Source organism: Triticum urartu, chromosome 4 (assembly GCF_003073215.2).
Source record: "Triticum urartu cultivar G1812 chromosome 4, Tu2.1, whole genome shotgun sequence".
Taxonomy (NCBI): Eukaryota; Viridiplantae; Streptophyta; class Magnoliopsida; order Poales; family Poaceae; genus Triticum; species Triticum urartu.
Genome location: NC_053025.1, coordinates 108080724 through 108107339, shown reverse-complemented (window position 1 = coordinate 108107339; position 26616 = coordinate 108080724). Strand labels below are relative to the sequence as shown.

Here is a 26616-nt window from a genome sequence, read left to right as displayed (position 1 = left end):
CACGGAGACGTGGAGGTCGCGAAGGACCTGCGTGGTGGCGCAGAGGTCGCGGCGCCTCGGCGCGACAACCGTGGAGGCGCGCGGTATGAAGACGCGGCGAGCGGCGGCTTGTGCCGAAGACGCAGCGGAGGAGTCCATGGCGCCGAGACGACGTCGACGAGGCAGGGCTCCTGCAGGCAGGCCGTGCGGCGACGTCGTGGCTTAGGGGGAGTGTGTTGGAATAAGCCACGGCATCTGGTGCAGTCGGGTTCGTCGGACGCGTCGGATGCGCGCGGGACGTGCGGGACGCACTGATGGTGCGGTCGAACTCGTCGGACGCGTCGAGTGCGCGCGGGACATGCGGGAGATGTGTAGTGTGTGTGCTCGTGGCTTGTAGTCGGATGGCGACGTAGTATGCAGCAGGCACAGCGAAGCAACATGACGTTGAGGTCGTGCGGACGAGAAACCCGGGCTCACGATCGGATGATCGGATCACCAGGGAGAGTCCGTGGGTGCTACGTCTTGGCTAGCTACAAAGCCGGCTGTACGTTGAGGCTGTTAGTGCATGCAGGTGAGCTGCGTACGTGTGTATAGGGAGACTGAGTCGGAGTTAGTTGGCATCGTGGCATGGGTAGGGCAAGGATGGAGTACGTGCTCTAGTGGGTGTGTGTTCCCGGCCTATAGAAGCCATTGTACTCCTCAGTTGTAACAGTGACCCGTGATGTAGCCTGTGAATACAACAAAAAAAGAATGGGGCATTCGTGCGCCCACGGCGGCGTTTGTGCGCCGGCCGGGAAAGTCATTGTGTCTGTATGTCCTTCTTCCTCCTCCAGTCCTCTTCCTCCTCGAGTGCAAGGCGAGTGCAGAGGCGAGAGAGAGAGGGCGGCAACAACAGACCTCACGCGGCTAGTGCGGAATTTCTGATGGGGCTCGAAGCAAGGGAAAAGGAAAACCCATTGGCGCGCCTGGGACAAGCTCCTGGAACCAAAAGGAAAGGGTGGACTGGGATTCCGTGATTTTCGGCTATTTAATCAAGCCCTTCTTGCAAGACAAGCATGATGTCTATTGACCAATCCAGACTCACTACACACTCAGGTATTAAAAGCAAAATATTACCCTAACGGATGCCTTAAGGATACTGTTTTTTCAGGCAATGCTTCTCCAACGTGGCATGCCATTCATCACGGCCTTGAGCTCCTCAAAAAAGGACTCATATGGCGGGTAGGGAATGGCGAGCGAATCCGCATATGGCGTGATCCTTGGATTCCGAGGCCCACATCCTATCGTCCGATCACACCTCGGGCCACCTGTCGGCTTAGGCGGGTGTCCGAGCTCCTTGACGACAATGGTCGATGGCGGACGGATCTCCTTCAACAGCATTTCTTGGCCCCAGATGTATAGTGCATCTTGTCGATCAAGGCCAGCCCACGGCGACTGGAGGATGTCCTCTCATGGGCGCCAGATACACGAGGTGTCTTCAGTGTTCGAAGTGCGTACAAGCTCACGCTGGAGGACTGTACTCGCACCACTACGTGCGCCACGAGCAGGGCACCGGACGACACGCGTGTCGTCTGGAAGGCAGTGTGGGGGTGCCCTGCCCCTCCACAGGTACGAGTTTTTGCATGGCGGGTCGCGACAAATTCGTTGGCCACTCTTCAAAACAAAAAGGAAAGAAAGCTAGAGATTTCTGATACATGTGCTCTATGTGGTATGGAATGCAAGGACACGTTCCACACTCTTTGCAGGTGCCCTTTAGCTCAGCGGCTATGGACTGCGATGGCGCACATATGAAGGATGCCCAAGGTGGAAGCTATCATGAACACCGGCCCTGAGTGGATCATCCACCTGCTTGATGGTTGTTCTGTGGATGTACGTCTACCGATAATCATGACCTTGTGGCGGAACTGGCATGTTAGAAACGAGGTTTATCATAACAAACCGGCACCACCAGTGGAGGCATCTTGTAGGTTCCTGTGTGGCTACATCAACTCACTGGTGGCCATACAGCAGCACCCGCATGCTGATGATTCAAAGGGGAAAACTGTGGTTGCTTATAGAGGCCAGGAGGGGAGCCACAAGTCGCCTGTGGTGAGGCCGAGCAAATCGCCGGAGCATTGGAATAAGCCGCCGCCTGGGTGGGTGAAATTAAACGTTGATGGCTCATGGCGGCAGGAGGATGAAACAGGGGGCGCTGGTATGATACTTCGCGACCACACAGGCTCTATTATCTTTGCGTCGTGCCGTTTCATCCAAAGATGTACAAGTGCTCTAGAGGCGGAGATCGCGGCCATTCTGGAGGGTGTGTCGCTAGCAATGGATAGAAGCAATGAACATATAATGGTGGAGACGGACTGCATGGTGGCTACACAGATGATCACGGATCAGGTCCTAGATAGATCCTTGCTAGCTTTCATGGTCAATGATATCAGGCACCTCCTGAGTAGCAGATCACATGAAATAATGGCCATCGGAAGGGACCAAAACAAGGCGGGCCATGCCCTGGCTCACATGGGGCGTGTGCTCCCCAAAACGGCTGTCTGGTTGCGCTACGCGCTGGACGAGATTCTTGCTTTATGTCAATCTGAATGTAATGACTCTGGCTAAGTAATGAAATTGTTCTATCCGTAAAAAAAAGCCTGGTAGTTATGCGGAGTAGAGTTTGTATGCAAGATTAGGAAGTATTGTTTGAATTTATTTTTAACCTGCCATGTCGCGCGACTTCTTAATTAATATCCGCTGGGAGAACGCCCCTTCCCGACCAATATATTCGCGTGCTAGCGTTTGCCATCTGGACAAGGCCCCCTTTGGAGCCCGACATGCTTGTCTGTGTGTTTTTTCACTGATTGGTTGCGGGGTCATGATCAGTCCTTTGCATTCGTTAAGATTTTTCATGACTGCGAGCAACAAGGTTGGCCGTAAGCCTTATGGCCTTCTGTCTTTGTTTTATTAAACGGTGAAGGTATGTGTACCGTGAATGCATCCCCATGTACTTGTTCTTTGTAGGGTCACTGGATGCAGGCCTTGTCCGGAGATGTGGGGGATGGGGGGTCCGAAATACGATGCAGCCCCTGAGTCACGAAATAAGGAGATCTCTTGTACCATCCGTTAAAGTTTTCCGGGGGAGGTTCAGTACAAGATGCTTTGTGTACTCCATTTAGCGATCACATGGATTGTAATAAAACATAAGTGTTTGAAAAATATTTATTAGAGTTCCACAGTTGAAAACAACCAGTTCATATCGACGGAGCATATTAAAGAAAATACCATTCTTGAAGATGTACTGTCATAGTCTACATTGTTTGCAATAAACACATTTTGTACCGACTCCACCTTTCTAACCTCAATCTAAGCACGAAACAGAAGTCTGCATGTTCTTTCCACTATAAGTTTGATAATAAATAATTATGATAAATAATGATATATTGTAACATGAATACTTACACGAAATTCAGGATCAATGAAAATCCTTGTGTGATCGAGATTAGTCCATGCATAGTTTCTGTTATCTATTTGACTTACCTTTCGAATACATGAACCATAACTCTCATGATCCATTGCCTTTGTGCAAGCTAGCTGCTCTTCTATATCAGTTCCATAAACTTTCAGATACCTTGGTTCATAAGGTTTTTATCCATAAGTTGTAAGACACATATATAATTAATATTAACATATTTAAATATAAAATAATGGAAAAATATTACTTCACTGCCAAATTCATCTTTATCTATTGCTACAATAGATTCCTCAAGAGATTCTCATCATAATTTGGTTGGCAGGTTGGAACGCTTAGTATCAGAACATTATATTACATTTCAGCTCAACAGAATTAACTTGTCTCACCTTAATATCACAATCAAAGAAATCACCAAAGTCACCATGATGCTCTCGAGTTATTTCAACTTCTTTGTAATGTTCCTTGAGTTCTTGACCTTCTAGTACAAGTCTAAAGCAAAGCTGTAACATTCTATTTCATAATTGACACACCTGATGTGTTAGAATTTCCATGATAATGCTTAACACTTTCGATACTTAGATTTTTAGTTGGATCACTCTGATCAATGGACCTCTCTGCATTTAACCCTGGAATCCAACAGTTACCTAAGATAAGATCATTGTTGATAAAGCACCTAACAATTATAGAAAAAAGACTTCTACCATCTTTCACCCTTATCATACTTTCCCATTCAACGGTTTGTGTGACATTCGGTTCAACTCTCTCACTAAATTTTCTCTCTGAACACCTGCATTGTTACAAGTAGAACCTTCATCAGTACAACCAACAAACAATTAATCACAATTATATTACCAGACAGAACAAAACAAGTGATTCAAAACATACTACTTTATGATCTCGCAACAACATTACTGAGAACAAAAACTTGTTTCAAAACGTTTGGCTGAATTTCATTATTCAGAGAATAAACTAAGATACATATCTATGAACAATAGTTTTAAAAATGAAGTATAATATGTAGTTTATTTCTTTTGGCAATATCTTTTGCCTTATTTGATCTCTGAAGCAAGCATGCGCTCAGACCTCTTTGAGTGCAATACATGCAAGTTTGGTTTAACAATAATATGAATTTATCTATAGATTTAATGTCTTCTCTAATTATATGATCCTTCTTCATATTCCAACCACTAATTCCTTTAGCATGTCTCATTTTAAATTCTCGAGTTACTGAATGTCGCACCGTCAAATATAGTTTAGTTCAATGCGAACTAATTAATAACATTCTGAATTTATAAAGTATATAAATGAAAATTTACCATTTGTGGATAAGTATCTCTTCTGTGATCATTGAACTTTCCATTTGACATACGTTATGGATTTGTTGAAGGTAGGCAAAACTGCACTTTCTTTCGAACAACTTCAAACCTGTAATACTCGCATTGTTCTTTGGTGATTCTTTAAGAAAAATATGACCAACATGTCCAATTGATTGTGATTTGTGTGCAACCATTGTTCTTTCAGACTTTTCAACAACAAAATTGTGCGTCCATCAAATATACTCTTCAAATAACATACAGGTTCATCTCTTTCAATCTACACAGAAAGGTAAAATAGAGCATTCTCGATTAGTTATAACAACATTTAACGCGAACAACTACTTGAACAACACAATACATACCATGCATGCATCATATGTTGTGACTCCATCTCTTGTTTTCTTACAAGTAGAAATCATAAGATTTTTGTGGCGCTTTGTTAAATGATAGGCTTGTAGAAAATGTATAGGCTAGTATTTTATGACATGTTGTCACGTATTATGTACGCGTACATGTAATCTTGGGTATGCGGCAGGTTGTTAGCTAGGATAGGTTTATCTTTGTATAGCTTGGAGTAGAGGCCAAGCCTAGTAACAACCTGCGCAACCTATCTTGTATCTTGACATCTCTATATAATACGAACGCGTCCCTGCCGAACAGCATACGCTTCCATAATTCTCTTTCTTTCATGGTAATCAGAGCAATCCTCAAGCTCACCCATGGCGACGTCTTCAAGTTCCTTCCTCTCCTCGCCATTCGCTCACGCTGCCACAGAGAAGCTTACCAAGGGCAACCAAGTCCTGTGGCGAGCGACCGTGCTCTCTGCCATCCGGGGAGCCCAGATGGCGAAGTACCTCGACGTTGAGCAGCCGCCGCCACCCATGCAGATCGACGTGGCCTCCGTCGACGGCAAAACCACGACGAAAGCGGTGAACCCTGACTTCCAAACCTGGTATGCGCAAGACCAACAAGTCTTCTCCTATCTCCTGACGACTCTTCCTCGTGAGATAACCATCCAGGTTGCATCCTGTCACACCTCGGCAGAGCTCTGGAACACGGTCGAGGGGATGCTTGCATCTCACACTCAATCGCAGACCACCAACGTCCGCATCGCCCTCGCTTACTTGCAGAAGGGCAACCTTTCCATCACCGACTATGTCGGGAAGGTCAGAACCCTCACCGACGAGCTGATCGCCACGGGGAAGAGGGTGGACGAGGAAGACATTGTCTCCCACATCCTCGCCGGACTCGATGAAGATTTCGATCCGGTGGTTTCTGCTATGTGCTCCAGGTTGGAGCCGGTCACTGTAGCTGAGCTTTTCTCGCAGCTGCTCAGCTTCGAGACGAGGCTGAATCTTCGTGGCGGTGGGTCGCAGTCCTCCGCCAACAGTGCCACCCGAGGCTGCAAGCAAGGGGGCGGTGGTGACCGTGGCCGCAGGCAAGCTGGCAATGGTGGTGACCGCAGCGGCCGTGGCTATTCCAAGCCAGGAGATCGTAGCGGCGATGGCCACGGCGGCAACAATGGAGGCGGCAGCGGAGGCAACTACAACAACCATGCCTCTGCTTCTCGGGTGCAATGTCAGATCTGCGGGAAGATGGGCCATCCGGCTTGGAAGTGCTGGAAAAGGTATGACGAGTCCTACCAAGGTATGTAGGAGAAATCGGCCAATCTTGTAGCTCCGCGGTATGGCATAGACACCAACTGGTACCTTGATAGTGGTGCTACTGATCATATCACGGGTGACCTGGAGAAGCCGAACGTGCGTGATCGCTACAACGGCAATGAACAGATACATACTGCAAGCGGATCAGGTATGGATATTAAACATATTGGTCGTTCAGCAATTCATACCCTAGATCGTGATCTCTACTTGAACAATATTCTTCATGTACCTGAAGCCAATAAAAGTCTCATCTCTGCTAGTCGTCTTGCCATTGACAACAACTCCTTTGTTGAAATTCACCCTCATTCTTTTTGTGTTAAGGATCGGGGAACGAGGAAGGTACTACTTCAAGGCAAGGGTAGGAGAGGTCTCTACCCGATTAGGCACACGAGCACCGACGTCAAGAAGCAAGTGCTAAGTGCTACCAAGTTATCTCCGGATAGGTGGCACCGATGTCTAGGGCATCCCTCTTCTGTTGTTGTTAGCAAAGTCATTAGTCAAAATAATCTGCCGTGTGCTAGTTATTTCAATAAAGAGTCTGTATATGACGCATGCCAAAAAGGCAAAAGTCACCAACTTCCTTATCCCAAATCAATAAGTGAGTCAAAATTTCCTTTAGAGCTTGTGTTCTCTGATGTTTGGGGTCCTGCTGTGGAAACAGTAGGAAGAAAGCAATACTATGTGAGTTTCATAGATGATTTCAGTAAATTTACATGGATCTATCTTATCAAACACAAGTCCGAGGTGTTTCAAAAGTTTCATGATTTTTAGAAACTTGTAGAGCGACAATTTGATCGCAAAATTCTTGCTCTCCAAACAGATTGGGGAGGGGAGTATGTTAAACTCAACTCCTTTTTTTTTACCAAAATAGGTATATCTCACCATGTCTCCCGCCCTCATGCGCACCAGCAGAATGGTTCAGCTGAGAGCAAACATCGCCATATCGTTGAAGTAGGTTTGTCTCTTCTTGCTCAAGCTTCTATGCCCCTGAAGTTTTGGGATGAAGCTTTCATTACCGCAACCTACTTGATAAATCGGATGCCTAGCAAAGTGATCAACTTTGAAACACCTCTTGAACGACTTTTTCATGAAAAACCCAACTATTCTATCTTGAGAATTTTTGGGTGTGCCTGCTGGCCCAACCTCCGACCTTACAACAATCACAAGCTTCAATTTCGCTCCAAGCAGTGTGCTTTTCTTGGGTATAGCAACCTTCACAAAGGCTTTAAATGTCTTGACATTTCCATTGGGTGTGTTTATATTTCAAGGGATGTTGTGTTTGATGAAAACGTATTTCCTTTCTCTACACTCCATCCTAATGCCGGTGCTTGTCTTCGTGCTGAGATCCTCTTGCTTTCACCAGATTTATTAAATCCTACTGATCAAGGGGGTGAACATATTGCTAATGCTCATTTGTTTAATAATCCTAACCCTAACGGAGACATCAGTGAAAAAAACAGCACTCCAAATCGTCATGATTTTATGCAGCAACAGGAAACGCCTGGTACAAAACACGAAGCAGATTCGCCTGCACCTGCGGGCGCGGATCCCGCGAGATTTGGTGGCAGGGGGCCAACTGACGCACCCGAGGATCCCCAGGAAGATCTCCTGACGCCTCCTGGTCCCCGGTCGGGCGGGGCTGCTGGTGATTGGTCGGACGAACCCGACCCGCCCTCGCCTCCGTCTGGCACACGCCACGCGTCAGGGCCCCGCACGGGCGGACCCGACACGCCTGGTACGCCTTCGTCGTCACATGGGGCGGGTGGTGCGTCGCCTGGCCCACGCGCACAGAACCTGAGCCCGGGCAGTGCACCCGCACGGGATCCAAGACCTGTCAGGAGCGCGGCAGTCGAGGCAGATTCGCCCGCCTCTGCTTGGTCGGATCGAGTACGAGGTGATGGGCTTGGATCTTCTGTGGCTGGTGATTCAGTACATGACCATGCACAGTTACGGATGACTACACGTGCACAAAAAGGTATTTTGAAACCATCAAAGTTTAAAGATGGAACAATCAGGTATGAGAAAAACTTCAAGTTTGCAAACTTTGCGTCTACTGGTGAACCTCAAAATCTGTTAGAGGCACTAAGCAATGATAATTGGAAAAAGGATATGAATATAGAGTATGAAGCTCTCATGAAAAAAAGACTTGGCACTTGGTTTCTCCTAAGCAAGGGAGGAATGTGATAGATTGTAAGTGGGTATACAAGATTAAAAGAAAGCCTGATGGCACAATAGATATATACAAGGCTAGGCTAGTAGCTAAAGGCTTTAAGCAACATTATGGTATTGATTATGAGGACACATTTAGTCCAGTTGTTAAAGCTGATACTATTAGACTTGTTCTGTCTATTGCTGTTTCCAGGGGATGGAGTCTTCGTCAATTGGATGTGCAGAATGCGTTTCTACATGGCGTTCTCGAGGAAGAGGTTTATATGAGGCAGCCACCTGGTTTTGAGGATGGCTTGAAACCACATCATGTGTGTAGGTTGGACAAGGCCTTGTATGGCCTAAAGCAGGCCCCCAGACCCTGGTATTCAAGATTGAGTATGAAACTGCAGCAACTAGGTTTTCGAGCCTCAAAAGGAGATACTTCTTTATTCTTCTTCAAGAAAGGGAAGGTGATCATCTTTATGTTAATTTATGTTGATGATATAATCGTTGCTAGTTCATCACAAGATGCTACCTCAGCTTTGCTAAAGAATTTGAGAAGTGAGTTTGCACTTAAAGACTTGGGAGAGTTACATTATTTCCTAGGCATTGAAGTTAAAAAAATGCATGATGGTATTATGTTAACTCATGATAAGTATGCCAGAGATATAATTAAACGGGTAGGCATGAATGATTGTAAGCCTTCCAATACACCCATGTCTACCACTGATAAGTTGTCATTGCACGAAGGGAAGGTATTGAGCACCGAAGAGGGAACTAAGTACAGAAGCATAGTTGGTGCACTGCAATATTTAACTTTGACTAGACCTGATATATCATTTGCAGTAAATAAGGTCTGTCAATTTTTGCATGCTCCTACCTCCTTACATTGGACATCTGTCAAAAGAATACTAAGGTATATTCAAGGAAGTACTGGAATAGGGCTCAAGTTATGTAGATCTCCATCAACTGGAATAAGTGCATTCTCCGATGCGGATTGGGCTGGGTGTCCAGATGATAGAATGTCTACTGAAGGTTTTTCTATTTTTCTTGGGTCTAATCTTATATCTTGGACTGCTAAGAAACAAGCAACAGTATCACGTTCCAGTACTGAAGCAGAATATAAGTCTCTGGCAAATGCAACTGCTGAGGTAATGTGGATTGAAACTTTACTTAATGAACTAGGAATTGGAAGATCACATGTGTCACAACTGTGGTGTGACAACTTGGGTGCAACATATCTCTCTGCAAATCCTGTATTTCATGCCAGAACAAAGCATATAGAAATTGACTTATCACTTTGTTCGTGAAAGAGTAGCACAAAAGCTATTAGAGATACAGTTCATTCCAACAGGAGATCAAGTTGCTGATGGTTTCACCAAGCCTTTACAAATTCGACAGTTTCAAGCCTTCAAGAACAATCTAAACCTTGATGAGTTAAGATTGAGGGAGGATGCTAAATGATAGGCTTGTAGAAAATGTATAGGCTAGTATTTTGTGACATGTTGTCATGTATTATGTATGCGTACACGTAATCTTGGGTATGCGGCAGGTTGTTAGCTAGGATAGGTTTATCTTTGTATAGCTTGGAGTAGAGGCCAAGCCTAGTAACAACCTGCGCTACCTATCTTGTATCTTGACATCTCTATATAACACGAACGCGTCCCTGCCGAACAGCATACGCTTCCACAATTCTCTTTCTTTCACGCTTATCATAGTCTATAATCCTAGGAAGTTTGGTGTGTCTCTTCGCTACAATTTGGTAATGATTATTAATGTGGAGTATTTGCATACATATTGTATTAATTATAGAAATCCAACATTACTTATGGTAATTGTGATGCATATGATCGCTTACTTGTAGAAACAAGTGTCGGCCATATAATTATATGACATGACTATTTGACTGAACCTATTGTTGTGCCTTTGTAATAGCACCAAGTAGATAATTCACAGCATACTCATACTAGTTATATTCTCTTATGTAATCAGTCCTACATCAGGCTCCCGAATAATCGACGGTGGTGTTGTCATGTTTAGAAGAAGGTGTTCCCAAATGAGCCATAATAAATATACCACATGCTGCATTAAAGCATGCCTTTTCAGCTTCACTCGATAACTTATTTATATCCCTGACTAAAGAAAATTCTACTGGCTTCAAGTTGTGAGAAGCATTTTCGATCATACCTATATTTTTATCAAGAAATCAGAAGAAGCGCCAGTTTTCTCACCACCAATATCATCCATCTCTAGGTCCAAAAGGAAATCCAAAAAAATTGTGCATATCTCCAGCATAGAATTTGAGCTTCCTATCTTGAGACATGCTTTTGCACTGATCCATGACATATGTCGCACTTACAAGAAATGTACTAATTTAAGGTGAACCTTTTCAATCGTAGGCAAGTTCAACATCCCATCAAATTTGATTTCCCAGAGCATAAATTTCTTGTATAACGTAAACCGATTCAAGACAACAAGAACATGGTCTACCTTCAATCTAGATTCAGAGTTACACTTTTCATTATCGTTTTCTCTGCTTGACTCATCTCCTTTAGTGTAATAAGATCTTAAATCTCTATTACATTTCGATGTGGCACTTGCTAAATAACTTAACTTAGACGACATATTTTATCACTAGATCATAAAAGAAGTAAATATACCATTAATGTTGCATAATCAGAGCATATAACATTAATAAATAATTTAACACAATACCTAATTCAATAACATTTGTTAATTCGATCAACTCATTGTTAATATAAAGATTATTAACGCGCAAATCAAGATTATATATTATGGGAATAACATTAAATAAACCAATTATTTACACATCCAACTAACTTAGAAAATACAAGCATCCGCTACTATGCCACTACATAAGATAACTTGAAATTTTTGTAACTAATGCATACATTTTATTTCGGATCGAGCTATCAGTCATTGAAGTCTGTCAAAATTTATATTGTGCATTTATAAATAAACTAAAGTTTCAGAAGTCAAGTTCATAATGTAATTCTCTTTTGTATGTAACCTTCATGTTAAGTTCACTAACTATTTTTCGTGAACTAAACTAATTTTTTATATACATAACCGAGTACATGTATTTTTATTATCGATATAATAATCCATATTGTAATTTCCGTTCTAAAAATATTTAATAGTTGTGTAAATACAATTTCTTCTAACGGTACAAGACACTACATGTGATCTAAGTTTAAGTTTCCCTAACTAACACAGTGCCCTACGTTCCATCGTCCGTAACTAAGCTACTTCCTAACTTTTTGAGTTTTAATTTCCGGTACTTGCAATCACGTCTTAGATTCCTCAACTACATATGCACGTGATTGTTTTTGTTCTACGGTCCAGACCTAAATATCTCCTTACCAAGAAGATCGCCTGAGCCAAAGATCTGACTTCTTGAAATAGGACAAACTAGTAGAAACACCTAAAATAATAAAATCCAATAGCCAGGAATCATATGTACAACTTGTGCTTACAAAAACATTCAGAGAACATCAAACATACATCAACTAACCTAGGGTGGAATACGTCTCCTACTATCTTCAGTCGTTGCCGTCTGTGAGCGATTCACATCAGAATAGCTTGAATCGCTATCATCTACCGTTGTACTATTTTTTTAGAGCGGAGACATCTGCCCGGCCTTAGAATGAGGCCCTTAAAACTAAGAAGTCCAACAAGTACTAGAACAACAACAAGGTAAATGGTACTGGGATACAAGGCCACGGCCCCAAGACGCGGCGCAGCGCGCAACCTAGACTAGACACCACAGATGGCGGATGCAGCTATCGGGGTAGCTTGGGCGGCCACCGGCCGGTATTCTCCCTACGATGCCCGTCATAGATCAGTGCACTTTGCTCACACCTTGTTTGCGAGCTCCTTCATGCGCCTTCTGTCCGTAGTTCTTGTCAGAAATTTCCACAACTGCAAGAAATACACCAGTTTGTATAGAAGGTCAGTCGGGTGACGAATGAATTGCCCCTCTCTCAATGCTTTGTTTCTAGTAGTCCTGATACGGGCATGGCGATTGTTGATGCTACTGAGTTGAGTCAGTTAAAAAATCAAGAAATGAAGAAATTACAGAAAATGATATTTTCTAGGCGGTGAGATTTCACCGAGGAACCGACAGAAAGATACGGGTATTATGTGGTCCGGAAATAAGTTATACAAATAAATTAGTATGGCGTCCCAAGAAATCTAGCAAAAGATGTCTTAGTGTGGCATGTTCTGATCGTTCAAAATCAAGAATACACACATGGTACAGATCAAGTATGAAGGAATTATATCCTTTTGATTTATTATTTAAAAGGGAACAACCTTGCCAAGTAATGCATGTACGCTTTGGTGAGAGAAATGGGATCAAAAAGGATTTTGCACCTGCCAAAGTGGAGCCGAAGTTCAGAACGCCACCTCGACGGTAAAATATTTGAGTTAGTTGCTAGAGAATCCACCGGTCAGTTTATATTCCTGTTTATTAGATAGTCCATCTGTACACGTATATTTTAGGAAGAGTCTTAGGTAGTTACGTTAGCTTTTCCTTTCATAGTCAAGCTGCGTACTATTGGGCATATAAAAGCCAGGCTTCGGCCTTGTACGAGAGATCAGTTTTGAGTTTTGAGTTGAGTATGAGATATATAGAAAAACATTCGAGTTACGGATGATCATATCTTGTGTATTATCTATGATTTTCCCATCGTGGAAAGCGGCGGAGGGTTGATCATCACATCGACGGAATGCCACTAATCCCACTGTGGGAGCTGGAGGAACTGGTAGGGCTGCTTGACGGGGGCGGGCAGTAGTCGTGAACCCAGTCGAGGTGGATCAGGACCGGGTGCGCAAGCATCTTCACAGGGCCAGAGCGGTGAGGAGGCTCGGCGAAGATGCCAAGCTCAGGGAAGTGCATCACCGGAGAAGGCATCTCCGCGGGTTCCTCGAGGAAGAGCGTGCCTCGAGTGGCGAGCCTGTTGACGTCGTTCATCCACACCCAGACCTTGAAGCAGGCGGTCTCCTCTTCGCACTGACAGGAGTCGTCGACTTCATCAAACAGAGCCTCGCCGGCGAACAAAGAAGAGACGGACTCCCAGCGCCAGTCACTCTCCGGCACACCTTGCAGGCACACGCGGACCCGGTAGCGCAACGCCGCAGCAGAGGCGGAGCGGAACCTGGTCCAGGGAAGCAGGTTGAAGGAGACCGGCCCGAGCACCAATGGCCCACGTACCACCAGGCCCTAGCACGCACAGCCAGGTCGGTGAACCGGAAGAGCATCATCGCCTTCCCTTTCCAGGCCACCGAAATGGAGTCTTTCGCGGCCTGGAACCGGATCGCGAGGGCACGCTTGACGTCCACCAGCATCATCGAGGGGTAGGAGCCCACGATGACCGCTACGATGGCCTGCTGGAGCAGCACCTGCTCCTCATCGATCACCGCGGAGGAGCGAGGAGCGAACGCCGTGACCGGGCCGCGATGCGCATCGCCAGGGGCCGCCATGGAGGTGAACGCGGGCTTCGAGAAAGCGACGTCCCGGCGGACGGGGAAGGGCGCCGCAGGGCGGAAAGGAAGCGACAACGGGGGCGGAGGGGGCGCGGGAGAGGGGCACGCGGAGCCGGGGAGCACTGTCTAGCCTTGTGACCGGGCTCGCCGCAGAGCAGACACTTGGAAGGATTGTGGCAGCTAGCAATGCGGTGGTTGGGGGAGAGACAGCGGAAGCATTTGCCCCGGGCCAGCTTAAGAAGAAGATGCTTGAAGCGAAGATCACCGACAGCGCGCCCATGCCTTGGCCCGGAGTTACTCCTCTTCTTCTTGCCACCAACCAGTTGCCACCCGTCCGCATCAATGCTCGCCCGACCTCGTCCATAACTCTGGGGAACAGAGACCTCAGAGCGGATGCGCATGCGCTAGGGTGCAGGCAGGGCCTCAGTGGCAACAGGAGCTCGAGAATCCTCTGTCTGCACAACGACAAGAGCGTCGTGATAGGAGAAGATCTGGGGAATAACTCCTGGACGCAACAGGGGAGGGGGCGGCAGGGGCAATGGGAGGGCGGACGAAGGGGAGGGGGGCGCCATCGGGTGGTGGTCGGCGAATCCGGAGTGGAGCGTCGCCGGGGAGGATGGCCGCCGTGGCCGGAGTGGCCGACGGCGCGGAGGGCAGGATGAGAGCTTCGCGGGGGGTCTTTTCTCCGTCGGACTCCTTCTCCCCCGAGATCATCAAGTGGCACTACAACCGGAGTCTCGACTTCGAAGACGGCACCTCCCCGCCGGCGAGGCCTCATGGTTCTGTGCATTCCCGCCTGCACTTCCCTGGTGATGGCGGTGATGGAGGCGGTAACGGCGGGCGCGACCACCACGGTGGAAGCTCCCATGCTGGGCGACGCACCCTCTGGGATGCCCGTCCGGCGGCCACTGGCGGGGATGGGCACCCCTCGCCGGTGGCTGGCTACCTCCCCGGTGGGCGTAGGCGTGCCATGGAGCCGCCTGCTGCCTCGGTCAGTTCTGGTCCCAGGCTTTCCACTTGCACGCCTGGCCCGGCTGACACAGCGCAGGTCTCCGCGTGCGCTGAAGAGATGCTTTCTGGCCAGGCAGCCGATCCTCCAGGCCATGCAAACTTCCTTTTGCATGAAAGGTCTGCTGCTGTGGACCTCGCTGCCACACCATCAGGTGCAGATATGGGGCCAGCCGCGCCCTCGCAATGCTGCCTGCTGGGCATGGGCGCTCGTGATGCTGCGGTGACCACACTGTTGAACCCCGAAGAGGAAACGCCTCCCTTGCCGATAGCCATGGTCTCCCCTGTGCCTTTCCTGTTGCATGCTGATCTCTCTGGGGAGGCCCACAGATCGGGGACCATGGTGGCCAAGGACAAGCCGGTCCCTCTGCTCGACACCGACTCTGCTGAGCTGACCGTGCCGCTGCTTGACGCAGAATCCGCTGACCGGGCATTGGAAAATTGCTCGGTAGGCTCCATCTTGGGCCTTGATTGGCTAATTGCGTCTGGGCCTCCTGCGGCGCTGACGCAGGCCACCACCCAGATGGATACGGATGGGCCTTCAGCTGAGATTCCGGCTGGGCCTCAGCCCGATGTAGGCGGGGCCAGCCCTATCATGGGCAGGCTAGGCCTGCTCGCCATCATTGGTAGTGGATCGGTGAGATCGGAGAAGCTGGCCTCCTTTGCCTCCCTCCTTCTCTTCCCCACCGCCGCTCCTTTGCTCCGTTCCCCTCCCCCGCCGCCAACCTCAACCAAAACCAGCCGGCTGCCCCCGCAATCCGCCCCAGACAACCGAACCCCCCCATCCGCCATAGCGGGAGGTTGGCTGCAAAGCCTTCTGCGGGAATGGCTACCATGGACAAGGTCAAGATGGTGCTCCTGAAGAACAACGGCATCGCCATCGAAGATTCGATGTCCAGAGAAGAGGGAATGAAGAGGTATGCGGAGATGTACAAGAAGCCGCTCACCCCCATGTTCATGGGGGCTGTCTCGGCTCTGCTGGACGCCTCGGGCCCGACCCGCAGGGAGGGAGGGGCGACTCTGGCGGTGGCCTGATGCTGTGCTCTGTTGTTCCCCCGTGTGCTCCAGTTTCCCAATGTTAGCTGTTTCCCCCTTGCCTGATCGATGGGTTGATCTGTACCATGTTCCTATGCTTCCCCGAGCACTCTGTTTCCTACTGCTGAAATGTATCGGTTGTCAGTCAAGATGGGTTGTTGGGCGGTGCTTACCCAGCTGCCTTCTCTGCTTGTCATTGAGTTTTGCTACCTTGGATGTGAGTCTTCTGTTGCCGCGACCGCGCCTTATCCAACCGCCTCTTTGGTTTGCTGTGTGTGACTTGTTTGCTTATGGATACAAAAATCCTAAACTGGAATGTTAGAGGCCTCAACAGTCTGGCCCGGAGAAGGGCTGTCCACAATTTAATCTGCAGCTCTGCCTGTAATATCGTTTGTCTTCAGGAGAACAAATTGGCTGTGGTGGACAAATACATCATGGCCGAGTGCCTGGGCAGTAACTTCTCGGACAATTTTATTGCAAAGGAGGCTGTTGGTTCGTGTGGCAGAATAATTGTTGCTGTCGCACAAGGTTTCTCCATCTCCATTGACCATTCTGCCTCGGGCACTCATTTCATCTCGGGAACTGTCGTGGATCAAACCTCCAACTCTTCCTGGACCTTGACTGTCGTTTACGGCCCCCAATTGGACGCTGATAAGATCTTGTTTATGGATGAACTGAAGAACTGCAAGCCTTTTGTTGCCTCTGACTGGTTGCTTGCTGGCAATTTCAACTTGATTTGCCAAACCTCTGAAAAGAGCAATGACAACATCAACCTATGGATGATGGGACGTTTCAGAAAGATGATTGATGATCTTGAGCTCCGGGAGATTGCCCTCTCGGGCCGGAAGTTCACCTGGTCCAATGAGCGGGCGAACACAGTCCACACAAAAATTGATCGGGTGCTATGCACAAAAGAATGGGAGCTTCGCTATCCGCATTGCCACTTGACACTGCTATTGACGAGCATCTCAGACCACTGCCCGATGATTCTTCAGAACCTCGAGATCAGGCACTTCCGGGGGTTCAGGTTTGAGGCCGCTTGGCTGAACATGCAAGATTTCCCTCTTGTGGTGGGACATGCCTGGGCAAAGTCGGTCCGATCCAACAACGCTGTCAAGCGTCTGCACATTAAGCTGTCCAGAGTGGCAAAGGCCCTCAAGTACTGGGCTAAGCAGCAAAGACTACGCTGCAGGTTCAATGAGACTCTTGCAAATGAACTAATTTTTCAGTTGGACCTGGCTCAAGAAGAGAGAGAGCTTTCGGCCGAAGAGAGAACTTTCAGATCCTTGCTCAAGAACAAGATTTTAGGCTTTGCTGCACTAGGTAGGATCAAATGGAGGCAAAGATCAAGAGTCACCAAAATCAAATGTGGAGATGCAAATTCAAAATTTCTCCATCTGCAGGCCAACGACAGAAGGAGGAAAAACTATATCCCCTCTCTGTTAAATCCAGCCGGTGAGGCAGTCATTGATCATGCATCCAAGGACAAGCTTCTGTTCAACCACTTCCATGGTCTGCTGGGTGCGTCTGCCAATCGTCAGGTGTCCTTCAACTGGAATTCGTTGGGGCTGCCTTCCCGAGACCTTTCACACCTGGATGTGCCGGCTTCTCTAGATGAGCTGAGAGCGGCTGTCAAAGATCTGCATAGTGAAAAGGCGCCAGGACCTGATGGCTTCATTGGTGGTTTCTACTTGTCTTGCTGGGACACGGTGAAAAATGATCTTATGGCTGTAATAAACCAAATTCTGCTTCTCAATGGTGACTGTTGGTCATTTCTTAACAGTGCACATATCGTTCTGATCCCCAAGAGTGCTGCTGCTTCCTGTCCCTCGGACTACAGGCCTATAAGTCTCATGCACATCATTGCCAAAATTCTTGGAAAACTGTTAGCTACTCGCTTAGTGTCTGAACTCCACCACCTTGTGTCCTCCTCACAAAGTGCCTTTATTAAGAGAAGATCGATTCAAGACAATTTTCTGTTTGTCCGTAACACTGTCAAAGATGCGCACATGAAGAAGAAGCCTCTGTTATTCTTGAAGCTTGATTTGCAAAGGCCTTCGACTCCATTCATTGGGACTATCTCCTTGAGGGAGCTTTTGGTTTCAGCCAACGATGGTGTGATCTCATCGCCATCATCCTCGGCTCCTCTTCTTCTAGGGTCTTGCTCAATGGACTCCCGGGAAGAATGCTTCTTCATAAGAAAGGGCTTAGGCAGGGCGATCCCATTGCTCCTATGCTGTTCATCATTGCCATGGAGCCATTACAGAGATTGTTTTCGCTTGCCACTGATCACGGACTCCTCTCACATGTTTTTAACCATGCTGCCAGACTGCGAACTAGCCTGTATGCTGACGACGCTGCACTCTTTCTCAACCCTGTGGAAAATGAACTTCAAACAGTTGTGGGCTTTTTAAATGTCTTCGGAGTGGTTTCGGGACTGAATGTGAATCTGAGCAAATGTGTCGTTTACCCGATCAGATGCGAAAACATTGATGTTCATGACATCTTGGCCCCTTTTGGTGGTAGACAAGGCGCCTTCCCCTGCATATATTTGGGCCTACCTCTTTGCTTGAAGGCACCATAGAAGATTGAATGGCAACCTCTTCTGGACAAATTCGGTGTGCGGCTGAAACCGTGGAAAGGGAAACTTATGTCTAGAAAGGGGAGATTGGAGCTGGTCAATACAGTCCTCACTGCTCTCACAACCTACCTATTCACCATTTTCCCTCCCCCTAAATGGCTGCTCAGGAAGATTGATCGCTTCAGAAGAAGCTTCCTTTGGAGTGGGGAGGAGGACGCCCCTGGGAGCAAGTGCCTCGTCAATTGGAACAAAGTCTGCTCTCCCAAGGTTTATGGTGGTTTAGGAATAAAGGACCTAGATCGATACAACAGAGCCCTCAGATTACGTTGGTTGTGGTTTGAATGGGACGAGGAACCTAGGCCATGGAAGGGACTTTTGGTGCCCTGTGACACAATAGATCGAAATCTTTTTGCCGCCTGCACCAAGTTGGAACTGGGCAATGGAGAAAGCATCTCCTTCTGGTGCGACATTTAGCTGCTGGACTGCCCGCTCAAGCTCTTTACACCTGATCTGTTCAAACTAGCCTACAAAAAGAAGATATGTGAGAAGGAGGGACTGCAAACCAACCGATGGATGAGAGGGCTACACCAAATCACCACTGAGCTGCAAATCGATCAGCTAATCACCATCTGGACAAAAACTCAATCCATTTCCCTTGGTCAAAATGCGGACAAGATCTTCTGGACCCTCACGGCAGACTCTGTTTATTCGGCCAAATCAGCCTACGCCGCCCAATTTTACGGCCGGATCGAAAACCCCCAGTTACAAAGTGTATGGGATGTCAAAGCGGAGGGCAAGCTCAAATTCTTCCTTTGGTTGATTCTGCAAAACCGTGTCTGGACCGCTGACCGCCTTGCTGCGCGCGGTTGGCCTCATGATGACCTCTGTGTTGGAAATATGCCCTAGAGGAAATAATAAATTAAGTTATTATTATATTTCATTGTTCATGATAATTGTTTATTATCCATGCTAGAATTGTATTATAGGAAACTCAGATACATGTGTGGATACATAGACAACACCATGTCCCTAGTAAGCCTCTAGTTGACTAGCTCGTTGATCAATAGATGGTTACGGTTTCCTGACCATGGACATTGGATGTCGTTGATAACGGGATCACATCATTAGGAGAATGATGTGATGGACAAGACCCAATCCTAAGCCTAGCACAAAGATCGTGTAGTTCGTATGCTAAAGCTTTTCTAATGTCAAGTATCATTTCCTTAGACCATGAGATTGTGCAACTCCCGGATACCGTAGGAGTTCTTTGGGTGTGCCAAACGTCACAACGTAACTGGGTGGTTATAAAGGTACACTACAGGTATCTCCAAAAGTGTCTGTTGGGTTGGCACGAATCGAGACTGGGATTTGTCACTCCGTGTAAATGGAGAGGTATCTCTGGGCCACTCGGTAGGACATCATCATAATGTGCACAATGTGACCAAGGAGTTGATCACGGGATGATGTGTTACGGAACGAGTAAAGAGACTTGCCGGTAACGAGATTGAACAAGGTATCGGGATACCGACGATCGAATCTCGGGCAAGTACAATACCGCTGGACAAAGGGAATTGAATACGGGATTGATTGAATCCTCGACATCGTGGTTCATCCGATGAGATCATCATGGAACATGTGGGAGCCAACATGGGTATCCAGATCCCGCTGTTGGTTATTGGCCGGAGAGTTGTCTCGGTCATGTCTGCATGGTTCCCGAACTCGTAGGGTCTACACACTTAAGGTTCGATGACGCTAGGGTTATTAGGAAGACTTGTATGTGATTACCGAATGTTGTTCGGAGTCCCGGATGAGATCCCGGACGTCATGAGGAGTTCTGGAATGGTCCGGAGGTAAAGATTTATATATGGAAAGTTGTTGTTCGGGTTCCGGGAAAAGTTCGGTTTTTTCCGGTATTGTACCGGGAAGCTTCCGGAAGGTTCCGGAGGATTCCGGAGGGGTCCGGAGGTCCGGAAAATGTTTCACCACGTCCAATACAGCAGCATGGGCTGTAGGGGGGCGCCCTAACCTTAATGGGCCAAGGGCACCAACCCCCCCAAGGCCCATGCGCATGGGAGAGGGGAAACCCTAAGGGGGAGGGCCTGCACTTGACTTGGGAGGCACTCCTCCCCCCCTTGGCCGCCGCCCCCAACCCTAGATGGGATCTAGGGGGGCCGGCCCCCCTCTCTCCCCACCTATAAATAGTGGAGGGGTGGGAGGGCGGCCACACCTTCAACTTGGCGCAGCCCCTCCCCTCCAATACCTCTCCTCCTCCGCGTGAGCTTGGCGAAGCCCTGCCGGAGAACTGCCACTCCATCACCACCACGCCGTCGTGCTGCTGTTGGACTCTCTTCCTCAACCTCTCCCTCCTCCTTGCTGGATCAAGGTGTGGGAGATGTCTCCGTTCCGTACGTGTGTTGAACGCGGAGGTGCCGTCCGTTCGGCGCTAGGATCATCGGTGATTTGGATCACGACGAGTACGACTCCATCAACCCCGTTCACTTGAACGCTTCCGCTTAGCGATCTACAAGGGTATATAGATGCACTCTCCTTCCCCTCATTACTAGATTACTCCATAGATTGATCTTGGTGATGCGTAGAAAATTTTAAATTTCTGCTACGATCCCCAACACTCTGCTTGCTTTGTGATCAGGAGATCGAATCGATCAATCACCTACTGCTCTTGTGCCCTTTTGCCAAGGAAGTTTGGTTCTCCTTCCACACATCGCATCCTTTGAGCTCGGATCAGGCCCTTCGCTGCACCACTATCCCTGATTGGTGGAAAAAGACTTCTAGAAATATCAAGAAGAAAGATGCTCGTGCAATGATCTCCATGGCAGTATACACGGCTTGGCACTTATGGAAGGAGAGGAACAGAAGGATTTTCAAGGGGCAAAAGGCCAATGTTGAAACTGTCGTGTCATTCATCCGAGATGAGCTGCGTTTAGTAGGTCCAACCCTTAGCGAGTAGTCACTTGTTTCTCCCTTGTTTCTCTTTTCTCTCCTCTCTGTAACTGGACTTCCAGTACCTATACAGTTTTCCCCCTTGCTTAAATGAAAAAGGTAGAGCTCCTGCTGTTGCCCGTCAAAAACATCGACGCCTACGTGCTGGTCTGAGGGGGTTATTATTTTCGTTTGTGTATTTTCGTACACAGGTGAAAATTGTCTTGAAGGTTGCGAGGAGGAACAAGGGGACGAACTGTTGATCAAGCATCGCCGTGAAAGATCGGGCCATCTACACGCGCGAATTAGCATCTCGCTAGTCCGTGCCTCATCAAGTGGTATTCAGAGCAAAGGTTAGTCACGGCGACTCAGTTTGTAATATCGTCTGTGGAGTCAAGCATCAACATGTTGAGCAGGAACATATTGATGGAGGAGGAAGGCATTGGCGAGGTCATTCTTTTTCACAGTCGTAGCGTTGTGAATGAACGACGTGTCAATCTAACGATCTATGGAACTACTGCAGTCAACATGGTTAGCGTCGAGGTGGTAGAAAAATTGGGGCTGAAGATGATACCTCTTGAAAGACCATACACATTGAAGTGGTTCAAAGGTGAAATCCACATTACACATCAGATTTTGCTAATTTTTACTTTGGGGAAATATTGTTGTGTGGGATTTTTTCACGTTTGTCATGTGATCATGGTGTCGTGCCATCTGTTACTTGGGAACCCATGGTGCAAACGTGTTGGGGCTATTCAGAATTCCAAGAAAAATACTTACTCTATATCATGGAAGGGCCAACAAATCTGTTTTATTCCTATGCCAGTGGATGTGTTCATGGCATATTGGATAGGTCGTTTGCAGAAAAGAAGAGAAGAGCAAAAAGAAATAGAGGAAGTAGTTGATGCACCGATGAAGGGTGTAAATCTTTTGGTGGAAAAGGTTCAAGGAGATGGTGATGCAAAGGGGCAGCGATGGAGTGTTTTTAAGACACAATGCAAGATCAAGGACCATGCAAGCAAGATGATAATTGATGGTGGCAGTTTTACCAATGCCATTAGCAAAGATTTTGTGAAAGAATTGGGTTTGTCTATGTGGCGGCACCCTCAACCGCACCACATTGGGATTGGATCCTATTCAGCTTATCATGGATTCCGTCCCTCAGGAGATAAAAGCCCATGACAAACAGAGGTATGTTTGTTAGGCAATCATTGACAAGGACCAGCCGCCCGGCAGAGGCCAGTAGCTTACCCTGCCAAGGTTCCACCCTAACCACAGTCTTGTCCACCACTGGTTCAAATCCCCCATATAAAGAGCCCTAGAAGAGATCGGTAACCCCAATTATTTCATCGGAATAGATCGCAATTCGCAATTTATCATGTGGGCTGCCCAGAATTGGGATTCCAGGTCTCCTCTAGTGACGAAGGCATCACTCTTTTCAAAGTTAATTTTAAGACCCGACATCTCCTCGAAGCACATGACTAAAAATTTAAGGTTAACAATCCCCCTCTTGGAATTCTTTATAAAGATGAGGGTGTCGTCCGCTGATGACCCACAAGTACAGGGGATCTATCGTAGTCCTTTCGATAAGTAAGAGTGTCGAACCCAACAAGGAGCAGAAGGAAATGATAAGAGGTTTCCATCAAGGTATTCTCTGCAAGTACTGAAATAAGTGGTAACAGATAGTTTTGTGATAGGATAGTTTGTAACGAGCAACAAGTAACAAAAGTAAATAAGGTGCAGCAAGGTGGCAAAATCCTTTTTGTAGTAAAGGACAAGCCTGGACAAACTCTTATATAGAGAAAAGCGCTCCCGAGGACACATGGGAATATCGTCAAGCTAGTTTTCATCACGTTCATATTATTCGCGTTCGGTACTTTGATAATTTGGTATGTGGGTGGACCGGTGTTTGGGTGCTGCCCTTACTTGGACAAGCATCCCACTTATGATTAACCTCTATTGCAAGCATACGCAACTACAACAAAAGTATTAAGGTAAACCTAACCATAGCATGAAACATATGGATCCAAATCAGCCCCTTACGAAGCAACGCATAAACTAGGGTTTAAGCTTCTGTCACTTTAGCAACCCATCATCTACTTATTACTTCCCAATGCCTTCCTCTAGGCCCAAATAATGGTGAAGTGTCATGTGGTCGACGTTCACATAACACCACTAGAGGAGAGACAGCATACATCTCATCAAAATATCGAACGAATACCAAATTCACATGACTACTAATAGCAAGACTTCTCCCATGTCCTCAGGAACAAAAGTAACTACTCACAAAGCATAAACATGTTCATAATCAGAGGGGTATTAATATGCATATAGGATCTGAACATATGGTCTTCCACCAATTAAACCAACTAGCATCAACTACAAGGAGTAATTAACACTACTAGCAACCTACTAGCACCAATCCCGGACTTGGAGACAAGAATTGGATACAAGAGATGAACTAGGGTTTTGAGAGGAGATGGTGCTGATGAAGATGCTCATGGAGATTTCCCTCTCCTGATGAGAGGGGCGTTGGTGATGACGATGGCGATGATTTCCCCCTCCAGGAGGGAAGTTTCCCCGCAAAATAGCTCCGCCAAAGCCCTAGATTGGTTCCGCCAAGGTTCCGCCTCGTGGCGGCGGAGTTTCGTCCGAGATGAAGGCTTCTTATTTTTTCCCATCGAAAGACTTCATATAGCAGAAGATGGTCACCGGAGGGCCACCAGGGGGCCCACGAGGTAGGGGGCGTGCCCAGGGGGTAGGGCGCGCCCCCACCCTCGTGGGCAGGGTGTGGCCCCCTGGTGAAGTTCTTGCTCTCAGTATTTTTTATATATTTGGAAAACGTCTTCCGTGGAGTTTCAGGACTTTTGGAGCTGTGCAGAATATGTCTCTAATATTTGCTTCTTTTCCAGCCGAGAATCCCAGCTGCCGGCATTCTCCCTCTTTATGTAAACCTTGTAAAATAAGAGAGAATAGGCATAAGTATTGTGACATAATGTGTAATAACAGCCCATAATGCAATAAATATCGATATAAAAGGATGATGCAAAATGGACGTATCAACTCTCCCAAGCTTAGACCTCGCTTGTCCTCAAGCAAAAAGACGAAATCGAAAAATATGTCCTCATGTTTAGAGATAGAGGTGTCGATAAAAATAAAATACGGACATGAGGGCATCATGATCATTCTTAGAACAACAACTTATGTAATTCTTGTCATATGATTTCTTATGCTAGAGTAATAATTCAATCACAATTTCAAGTATGAATCATAAACTTCATTGACAACTAACAAACTATAATCTCAGTCATTGGAGCAATTGCAATTTATCATAACATAGGAAAGAGTCAATATATAAGAGATTTTCAGCAAGTCCACATACTCAACTATCATATAGTCTTTCACAATTGCTGACACTCACGCAATACTTATGAGTATGGAGTTTGGGGAATGCTACACTTACGGAATGTTTTAGCACGAAAGTAGCTACGGACTGAAGCGTAAATCAATGGTTGGTTAGTAATGGGGCCCTCAACGAAATTCAAGGGAAGATAAATTAACAAGGACCAGACACGTTAGCCCGTGGCCTCTCTCCCGTGGCCTATGCCCCGTAAGTGTAGGATTATTGATGGAGTTTTAATCGGACACGGAGAAAGATAGGGGCCTATAGTTTTGCCTCCCAACATTTTACCTCAAGGGTAATGTCAACAATAATAGTTCATGAAAACTCACATCCAATTAGCCATATATACCAGGATCTTTCCAACATACTGTGCTTGCCAAAGGATAAAATGTAAAAAGGAAGGGTGAAGATCACCATGACTCTTATGCAAGGTAGGAGATAAAAGTAAAGATAGGCCCTTCGCAGAGGGAAGCAGAGGTTGTCATGCGCTTTTATGGTTGGATGCACAAAATCTTAATGTGAAAGAAAGTCACTTTATATTGCCACTTGTGATATGGACCTTTATTATGCAGTCTGTCGCTTTTATTTCTTCCATATCACACGATCGTATAAAGCTTATTTTCTCCCACACTAATAAGTCATACATATTTAGAGAGCAATTTTTATTGCTTGCACCGATGACAACTTACTTGGAGGATCTTACTCAATCCATAGGTAGGTATGGTGGACTCTCATGGCAAAACTGGTTTAAGGGTATTTGGAAGCACAAGTAGTATCTCTACTTGGTGCGATGAATTGGGCTAGCATGAGGGGGAAAGGCAAGCTCAACATGTTGGATGATCCATGACAATATAATTTATCTCAGATGTAACAAAACATAACCCATTACGTTGTCTTCCTTGTCCAACATCAACTCTTTTAGCATGTCATATTTTAATGAGTGCTCACAATCATAAAAGATGTCCAAGATAGTATATTTATATGTGAAGACCTCTCTTTCTTTATTACTTCCTATTAATTGCAACGATGACCAAAACTATGTTTGTCAACCCTCAACAACTTTTATTCATCATACTTTTCTATGTGAGCTCATTACTCTCCATAAGACTCACATGATCTCTTTGTTTCTTTTTATTTCTTTCTCTTTTCTTTTATTTCTTTAGGATCATGGCAAGATAATCAAGCCCTTGACTCAACACTAATCTTTATTATATATCTCACGGATTCGATTACATAGAAGGATTATAAGGCAAAACTCACAACTAGATCATACTAAGAACTTTTATTCTACTAGATCAAGATATTACCAAAAGGATCAAACTAAGAAAAACAGTAAAGATAGAAGTGATGGTGATACGATACCGGGGCACTCCCCGAAGCTTGGCAGTTGCCAAGTGGAGTGCCCATACCCATGTGATTAGTTCTCTCTTTTCAGGGATGGTGATGTGATGTTCTTGGCGATGATGCCCCTGAAGATATGATTCTCCTCCTCGAGCTTGTTGACTTGCTGCTTGAGGTCCATTATTTCCTTTTGGAGTTTTCCTATAACAGCCAAAGCTCCCTGCACCCAAGGGTGCTGC

General features: G+C 46.6%; 1 pseudogene; it reads left to right on the top strand.

The window, feature by feature from the left end:
- Positions 1 to 5954: 5954 nt before the first annotated feature.
- On the top strand, positions 5955 to 6093 carry LOC125555126 (annotated as a pseudogene).
- Positions 6094 to 26616: the final 20523 nt, after the last annotated feature.